Source organism: Talpa occidentalis, unplaced genomic scaffold (assembly GCF_014898055.3).
Source record: "Talpa occidentalis isolate TD23 unplaced genomic scaffold, MPIMG_talOcc4v2.1 talOcc4.4, whole genome shotgun sequence".
NCBI lineage: Eukaryota > Metazoa > Chordata > Mammalia > Eulipotyphla > Talpidae > Talpa > Talpa occidentalis.
In genome coordinates, this window is record NW_023604295.1 from 147,466,870 (window position 1) to 147,476,355 (window position 9,486).

The following is a 9,486-nucleotide window of genomic DNA, read 5'->3' on the forward strand; positions in this document are numbered from 1 at the left end:
CGCCCCGGCCCCCCCAGGCGCGACCCCCCCAGGCACGGCCTCCCCCAGGCCCGGCCCCCCCAGGCCCGGCCCCCCCAGGCGCGGCCCCCCAGGAGCGGCCCCCCCAGGCACGGCCCCCCCAGGCGCGACCCCTCCAGGCCCGGCCCCCCCAGGCCTGGCCCCCCCAGGCGCGGCCCCCCCAGGAGCGGCCCCCCCAGGCACGGCCCCCCCAGGCGCGACCCCTCCAGGCACGGCCTCCCCCAGGCCCGGCCCCCCCAGGCGCGGCCCCCCCAGGAGCGGCCCCCCAGGCACGGTCCCCCCAGGCGCGACCCCTCCAGGCACGGCCTCCCCCAGGCACGGCCTCCCCCAGGCGCGGCCCCCCCAGGCGCGGCCCCCCCAGGCGCGGCCCCCCAGGAGCGGCCCCCCCAGGCCCGGCCTTCCCCAGGCCCGGCCTTCCCCAGGCCCGGCCCCCCAGGTCCCCCGGGCCCGGCCCCCCGCCGGCCCCCGCCCGCAGCCCTGCCTGGGCTCCCGAGAGCTCACGGGCGTGGCGGCCCCGGGAGCGGTCACTGCCGGCGGCCTCGGCTCCTTGACCCTCGCGGGGAGCCCGCCCCAACGTGGGCGGCCGGTCGCCCGGTCCCCCGCTGCCCGCGGCCCGGGACGCGGCATGGGCGCCGCAGGGAGGGTCCGCAGGGGGGTCTGTCCCGGCGGCGCCTCGGTCAGGGCTCCCCGCGGGCCCGGAGGGCGGGTCCCAGCCCCCCGCGCCGGCGGCTCCGCGCTGGCCCTGCTGGCGGCGGGAGGGGCCGGGCCGCGCGGGCTCCCGGGGGGGCCTGCACCGCCTGCACCGGCCTCCGCCGGCCGGGGTTCCCTGCGGGCCTGGGGGGCGGCTGGGCGGCTGCTCCTCGCGCCTCCCCGTGGCGCCCCCCGCGGGTGTCCCTCGAGGCCTTCGGCTCGTTTCAATGCATGTGTCTTCTCGTCGGAGAGTTTTCAGGGTTCTTTGCGCGCTCGGCTCGTCCTCCTTTGCCGGACTGTCCCTTGCAAATAGTTTGTCCCAACGCGGCTCGTCTTCTCAAGAGAATTTTCTTTTTCATGAAAACAAAGACGTGATTGCAGCGTCCACCTGACGAAGCTTCTCGTTTACATACATATATATATAAAACGAAGCTCTGAAGTGTCGCGGAGAACAATCACTTATTTGCACGTTTATGTATTTTTTCCCATTTTTTACATGAAAATGTTGCCTCTTTGTTGACCTAAGAGGGCGGCCTGAATCGGAAGGAAGGTAGAGACCGTCGTCTCCTTCTTGATTCCTCCGGTTTCACGTCCTGGAGTTGCCGAGCCTCGGGGTTCTTTCTCAAGTAGCGTTTTCACACTCAGAGCACGCTCTCGACATGGCGAAGGTTGTTCTGGAAAGGTTTTCTCAGACAGCAGCGGGAGAATCGCCAAGGGTGAGGCTCAGCACGGGGGACAAGGCGCTCGTGGACTCCCCCGGGAGTGTGGGCAGCTTTGAAGAGGCCAGAGAAAGCTGAGCCCAGCTCCCTGACCGCCTCCTGCCCTCCCCACCACACACCCTCACCCACAGGCCACGGGTTTGCCCTTCCTGACAGTCGGCGCCTAGGAAACTGGGGCGCATAGCAGGTGCCCGGCCAATTTCCTGGGGTGGTTCCCGACACATGTGTTCTACATATTGCTCTATATTGCTTTAGAGGGGTCCAAGCTGTATTTTTGCTTGCAACTTACTTTTTCTTACTCCACATTATGTCCCTGAATTACCAAACCTGACAAAGTAAATTATAGTTTCCAGCGTGGCCGCTTCTCACCGCCACCCCGTGTACGATGCCCACATGCCCACCCTCTCTCCCTTGCGGGAACATCCCTGCCCTCACGTTCCCTGTTAGGGACAGCGCTGCGCGGACCTCCTGGTGCAGATTCCGGAGGCCTGTTCTTAATTCATAACTCAGAGGAGGGATTTCCCGGCCGTGAGACACAGTCACCTTCCGATTTACTCAATAGTGCCTATTTCTCCCCCAAATGTCAGTCATGTTCAAGTTCACACCAGCAGAAAATGAAAGTTCCCGTTGCTATAGGTCCTTGACAACCCATTTTCGGTTTTGTTTTTCCAAAGGTGTGTGTGCGGCCTGTGGCTCGGGCGGGGCGTGATTTCTCCGTGGGTGCGCGTCTCCAGGGAGACCTAGAACAGGGCCAGAGCAGGAGGGCTGAGCCAGGCAGCTCCCTGGATGCAGAGGCGCCCCAGGCATGAAAGGGGCAGCCCGGAGTCCTCCTTGGGAAGGGCACGGGGCGTGAGTCCCTTCCCAAACGGACGGCCCCAGCCAGGAAGCCAGGACGTGCAGGAGAGTGGGCTCACCCACAGGCGGGGAGGGTCTGCGGCAGGCCTGTCCCCAGCGTGGAATGTTTGTTGAATGACTATTTATCACACGGGACAGGTGGCCGGCAAGCACATGCTGGTGTTCTGCGTGTCCAAAGTTCCTCTCCCCCCCCATACCACCACAGCGTGAGTGTCCGAGTCACAAGTCCATGGTCCATCCCTCCTCAATTTAGATCTTTCCTCAGTTTGGCCAGGAGACTATTTCAGAGGGACGCCGGGAGCGATCAGCTGGTGACGGTGGCGCTGCCGTGCGTCTATAGATAGCACTTGGAATTTTAAACCTATACTTCAAGAGTTGCCCTGCCTGGGACGTGATTCATTTGGGAAAATAAATAGAACAGTGATCTTGCTACACTAATTATGTGAGTTCTCACTATAATTACCATAAAATTATAAGTTACAGTAATTTTCAGTGCTCCACCAGGGAAAATGAAGTTACTTTGAATTATAATGGCAAATTAGACGGTACGTTATAAAAACACGAGCGGGCAGGAGCAGTTGGGCCACCGCACCCCGTGTCCTGTCCTGGGGGCAGCCTTGCAGCATCTGGGTAAAGATAAACCACTTGTCCACACGTGGGATTCACCTGACCCCACGGGAGTGTGATCTGGGGGCCGCAGACTGGAGCGTGAATTAGAGTTCACCCCATTTGGAAGGGACACAGGGAAGGACGAGCCTGGGCTGGGCTTGTCCAGCTGGCGGGTGGACCTGTCACCTCCTCCCGGAGCCCAGGTGTCTGCAGGGGCCATGGGCACCCACCTGGCTCCACAGCCGCAGCGATGCTTTAAAATTCCATCATTTCACTTTTTTCATTGAGGAAACGTTGGTCTGCAATACTTTATAATTGAGGGGTACAGGTTCACGCCTCGTCAGACATGTGTATCACACCCAAAGCCCCCGCAGTCCTCCTTGGTGTCCGTACCCCCTTCCCGGACCCTCTGTTCTGCAGTCAGATTTTTAGGGTTTGCTTTGGTTTAGTTGTGTCTGTTCCTTTGTTTCTCTGTATCCCACGTAAGTGAAGTCATTGCTCCGAATGTTTCTCCTTCTGACTTGTTTTGCTCAGCACAGACCTTCAGCTCCATCTGTGCTGTTGCGAATGGCAAGAGTTTGTACTATTTCGGGGCCAAGTGACTTCCCGTTGTGTGTGCAGACCTCATCTCATCCACGCGCCTGTCACTGGCACTCAGGTTTCCACGAACTGGCCGCCCTCAGTGGTGCTGCGGTGGACACAGGCGAGCCGGCGTCCCCTGGAGTTGGGGTTTGTGCTGGGGGCAGATACTCCGGAGTGCGATTTCTGGATCGCGTAGTAGATCCACTGTCACTGTATTTTGATTTCCTTGCTGATTTCCCTGGCGCTGGACCTGCCTGTTGTCCACCCACAGCACCTGAGGATCCTGGTTCTCCCTCCTCGCCGGCGCTGTGTCTGGCCTTTTTCTGTGGCCTGTGCCCTGGCGTAAGACGCTGCAGGCGCCTTTGACTCGCCTCCCCCAGGGAAGGGAGGAGAGCGTTTCCCACATGCCGTCTGTGTGTCCACTCAGGATGGATCAAAGACATGGACATGAGACCTGAAATATAAAATGACTGAAGCAAAAAACAGGCCGGCACGCCATGACATCCGCTTCAGTGATGTCTTTATGGATTTGTCTCCCACGTCAAGAAGAAAAAAAGCAAATGTAAACAAAGGGGCTCCAGCAAGCCAAGTAGCTTCTGCACTGCAAGAGAAATGATTAGTAAGGCAAGCGACACCCTCCCGAGTGGGAGGAAATAGTTGCACATCGTGCACCTGACAGGGGCTGGTAGCGAGAATGGATAAAGAGCTCCGACATCTCAACGAAAGGGAAACAACTCATCCAGTCAAGAAGTGGGCAGAAGAGCTAAAGAGACACTCCCCAAAACAAATGAAACTATTTCAAGAAAAGCAAACTAAGAATTGTGCGGCTAACATTTTGCTCCTCTGTACGTTTGCACACACGTAGCTATAAAAATATAATAAAATGATATGGACACAAAATACGAAAACATCTGTGGTTTTGATCACTGAAGTGTGTTTATTTACAACACCAGGGAGACAAGCGTCGCCCCCTCACAGCAACGGCGCTTCAGCGGGCGGCCCTGCCGGTGCCGCTGCCGCTCCGGTCTCCAAGGGGCGGGTGACATCTCGCCCCGGAAGGGACAGATCTTCCCGCGCGGCCCGTCCTCTCTGTGGAAATGACTTTCTCCGCGACTCATCTCGCAGATGCTGTAATTTTCTCTCAGTTTGCATCGCCCGCCCCTTTCCCGTGCACTTGTCTTTGATGGAGAAGTTCCCCCCCGCGGCACAGCCTTCGAGATTTGGCTGCTCAGCTCCTGCCCGATTGTTTCTCAAAAATATTCAAACTGCGTCTTAAGATGATGGAACGTGTGTCTTTCTTCTGTCACCAGGGAGTGGACAGAGCTGCCGAGGGGCTGGCGGGGACTTAGCTGCTGACCTTGGGGCGCCCTTAGCCGGCAGGGAAGTGGGACAGGGGTGGCTCTGCAGCGGGGTGCACGCAGGATGCTGGTGAACAGGGAGCCTGGGGGGTGCAGGGCAGCCCGTCTTGCATCCCCGTTCCTGCCCAGGCGGTGTGTTCTCCCTCCCGGCGCCCTTCTTACAACAGGGCTGCAGAGCTGTCCAGGCCGCACAGAAGATCCCCGAGCCAAACCCGACTGAGATAGACTTAGTTCTTGGGGGCGGCCCGAGGGGGAGAAAGGAGGCCGGCAGGGAGCAGGAGGCCCTCGCGCTCACCCCGCTCGGAGGCGCGGGCAGCCTGTCTTTGTGTGAGGTACTTGGCGTCTCCATGGCTCGCCCGTAAAATGAAGGTTCTGAAGCGTGTCGTCCTCAGATCCCTTTTACTCCTAAAATCAAAGCACCTCTTTCATGGCAAAGCTATTAAAAATTAGAATGTGAGATTTTCAACCGCGACTACAAAACGTTCCGTCCTATGCCAATTTGAAAATCATTTTCTCTGGAACTTCTGCAAACTCAGGCAGCAGAACACTCATTATAAGGTGCTGAGCTTTGGCGAGTTAAAAATAGCCCCAGAATCAGACGACTGTAGTTTCCTTCCTTGTCTATATCCGCGGTTGTGACAAAACAGGCATCTTTTCAATGGTGGTAACAAAAATACAAGCACCGAAAACTGTGTACAAGGGAGCCGGTGGCTAATGGATTCCTGAAGGCACAAGGGGGTGGGTGTGGAGTCGACAGAGGGGCAGGACGGCGCCTTCTGGAGCCAGGAGAGCGGCGAGGGTCACCCGGTCACCAGGGCCGCTGCCGCTCAGAGCACGAGCCTGGGGCAGAACAGGGAGACGGCGGCAGCCGCCCGGCGCGCCTTCAGCCTCAGAGCCCTGCGGCCGGGCCGGGAGGGCTGGCTCCCTCGCGGGCTAGGACAACCCACTCGCCATGGGGACACACGGCAGGTCAGACGGGACCCCGGGCCGGGCCGTGCAGGGGGCTGCGGGTGGCCACGTCAGGAGGGAGCCATGGCAGCCGAAGCAACTGCGAAGCCATTTGCCTGCACGCAGGCCGGGGGTGGGCGCTGGACCCGCCACGGAAACGGGAAACGCTGTCCACCGCCGTCCCGGGCTGGGGTCCGCGGCCGGCTCCTTCCCACTCGGCGTGTCTCCCGGGGAGAGATGTCGCAGGTGCTGCTCGCCCTGTCGAGGACGATCTTGTTGGCTTCTGGCCTCAGTGCTGGGTGGTTAAAGTTGCGATGAACATTCCGGAGCCAGTAGAGTGTGTGTGTCTCCCCAGCGTGAATGCCGGGACTCAACTTTCTTTTCATTTATTATTTTATACTTTTATTTTTTTGTTTTAAATTGTATTTTTTAATGGGGTCATGTTGCTTTAGTGCGCTGTGTCCCACCATGCCGACCACTGGGCCCCTGTCATCCGCTGCCCCCACCCCAATTCCACCTTTCATCTCGTCTCCCCCTCCCGGAGCTGCAGCTCTACAGTCAGATGTCTAGGATTTCTCTTGGTTTAGTTTTGTCTGTTCTTTGTGTTGTTTCTTTATAGTCCACAGATGAGTGAAATCATCTGTCTTTCTCCTGATTCATTCCCTTAGCATCATCCCTTCCAATTTCACCCATGCTGCCAGAAATGCAAGACTTCATCTTTCTTAGAGCTGAGCGGTATTCCAATCATGCAGTGTCCATTTACCTTCACCCATCGTGTGATCCCTTTAATGTGCTCTCTTCTGAGATTTTTAATATACTCTATAATTTTTTTTAAGATTTATTTCATTTTATTTATGCACATAGGAGCTGGGGTGCAGGCCAGAGTTTCGGGGGTAAGAGGACTCACCAGAGACAGAGTGGGGAGCAGAACAAGCAAATCCACTAAAACACACTGCTGAGGGGAGCAGCAAGGAGACAGGGGATGGAAGTCATGCTGCAGAGGCTGCGGATAGCTTTATAGAGCTGAGACTTAACCCCTGCACCACCAGGGAGACCCTCATCCTTTTTTTTTTTTTAAAAGATTTATTTTTTTATTTATATATACAGCACTGGGCACAGTCAGAAGCGCGGGAGGGTGAGAGAATTCGCCAGAGCCAGAGCGGGGAGCAGAGCAGGCAGAAGGACCGAAGGACACTGCTGAGGGGAGCAGCGGGCGGCAGGAGAGGTCTGCGCGCCATGTGGGACCCTCCTCCAGTGGCCGGGGAGCAGCCGGGGATCGAACCGGTGCCACAGAGGCTGCGGGCAGCTTCACAACCCAGCGCTCAACCGCTGCGCCACCGGGGAGGCCCCCTCATCCTTTTTTTTTAAATCACAAAATATCAAAATCTGAATTCAGATTTGCTCACCTGCTGTTCCTCTAGGCAGGCACTTACGGTGTCTCCAGAGTGGCTGCTGGGCTGTGTCCACACCGAAAGGGCTTGGGGCCTGTATCACATTCCTTAGTAAGGCTGGTTAAACGCCTTTGTTTTAGGTTTGCATTGAGTGCGTCTAAACTTCTGAGCCTCCTTGATGAAATCTCTGTTCTATGGAGAATTCTTTTGTTTACCGTTTGTTCTTTAGTATGATTTTCATGTGAACCTCACAAGGGACTTGCTTGAGGACCACAAGGGCCTCATTTGCAAATAAGGTCATGAGGCCAGGAAGCCCCGCGGCGTGGGAGAGGGGCAGAGCAGAGCCGTGGCCAGGGCAGGCGGCCTTCCAGTGTCGGACAGTGCGGTGAGGCCAAATGGCCCAGTGAGGCCATACAGCTCTGTTATGCCATACAGCCCTGTGATGTCAGACAGCCCTGCGAGGTCAGACAGTCCTGTGATGTCACAGCCCTGTGATGTCAGACAGCCCTCTGAGGTCACAGCCCTGCGAGGTCAGACAGCCCTGTGATGTCACAGCCCTGTGAAGGGAGCACATGACTTCATTCCATTTGCAGTCCCAGCGGAACAGGAAATAAACCTTACAGAAAAATTGTGATCGGCCATAACCACTTTCTGTTATTAAGCAGAAACATTTAAGGACTGCTAGGTGTACGGGAGAAATCATAAATTCACAGAGATTAGACAAGCAGCTTCCAAGATAAGCTCCGGAACGGACGTGCTCTGAGCTGCAGGTAATGGATTACTCCACGGAGAGAGACTCCCAGCCAGGGGAGGACCCACGTGTCCACTGAGCCCAGTAAATTTATGTGACCCACAGTTAGACGTCTGCCATGAGGGCGCTGGGGTGCCAGCAGTGACCCCTGAGAAGTGCGACCATCACGCCCCGGGAACCCGGATCAAACAGGCGGGTCCTCCGAGAGGGACTGGCTTAGAAGGAGCCACAGGAGCCCAGCGCCTCGGCGTCTCCTTGCAGAGGTGGCTGGACAGGTCTCTGGGAACTGAGGCTGCTAAGATGAGCAGGAGGGGGAGCCCTGGCGGCTTGTTGAGGGGACAGCGCATTTCAGGTCAGGCGTGTGGGGAGTCCCGATGGGAGCTGGGGCACCCGGCGCCGGTGCTGCAGGGACGGGCACCGGCGGGGGCCTGGGCGCGGTGGCCCCTGCTGGGCCCAGCTGGCAGGTGGGCGCTGCCTGCTTGGTGCCCCTCGCTCCTGCACGTGGCCATGCAGAGGCCCCCCGGACTCCGCCTCGGAAAGGGGCAGCTTGAACCAGGCGCCCACCAGAGCTCGGGAGAGCGCCCCGCTGCCAGACGCTTCCCAGCAGCTGCCCTGGGGCTTTGCTCCCCGGCAGAGGATGCGGACGACAGGCGGTGGGACGGGGTCACAGGGCCGCGTGCCTGGGGCTGGGAGCTCGGGGCGCACCGTCAGGGCGGGAAGCACGTGGGGCCACGTCCTCCGAGGCCGGCCGAGCTGGCGCCCAGCAGGCGCACCCCCGGCGCTGGGGCCCCGCCCGCCTTGGCCGCCCGCTGTCTGCCCGCGCGGATCCGGGAGGCGGGGCGGCCGCGTCGGAGTGCGCGGGCGGCAGGTGTCCGGCCGGCAGGCGTCGGGGCGGCCGGCATCGGGGCGGCAGGTGTCGGGCGGCAGGTGTAGGGGCGCCGTCTGGGAAGCGGACCCGGCAGGGCGAGGCTGCGAGTGGACAGATGGCGCCGCACGGGCTGAGTCCAGACACAGGCCGGTCGCGCGCTGGGTGCTCAGTCGGTCCGTCCAGTGCTGGCTGCGAGCACCAAGGCAGTTATTTTTACTGCCCGTCTGTCCCACTGTCTGGCCAGAGCGCGGTCGCTCACTGGGACACCCCTGGTGAGGGTCCTGCGGTGGGGACACGAGAGGAAGTGGCTGGGGCTCCCCCTTCTAACCACTGGTGAGGAGGCTGACGCAGGCTGCTGGGATGCCGGCGGTCCCCCCTGCTCCCTTGTCCTGGTGACGCCCACACGAGGGGAGACCCCAGGCCAGGGCCTGTTTTGGTTCGGACCCTCCGAATGGAACCCCCTTGGCGCGCCACGTGGCCGTAATTAAGGTGTCCCTCAGGGCTGACCCTTCAGAACGGAGCCTTCCATCCCTGGTCTTGGTTCTCCAACGTGCTTCCCCTCAGAGAGACGACGGTGGCACGATGGTGGCACACACACACATGCTCCGTGGGCGCCAGGCAGAGGAGGGACGGTGCCCCCGGCCTCTGCGTCTGGAAAGCCAGGAGGAGCGGGCGCCGCCCTGGCCGTCCCGTGGAG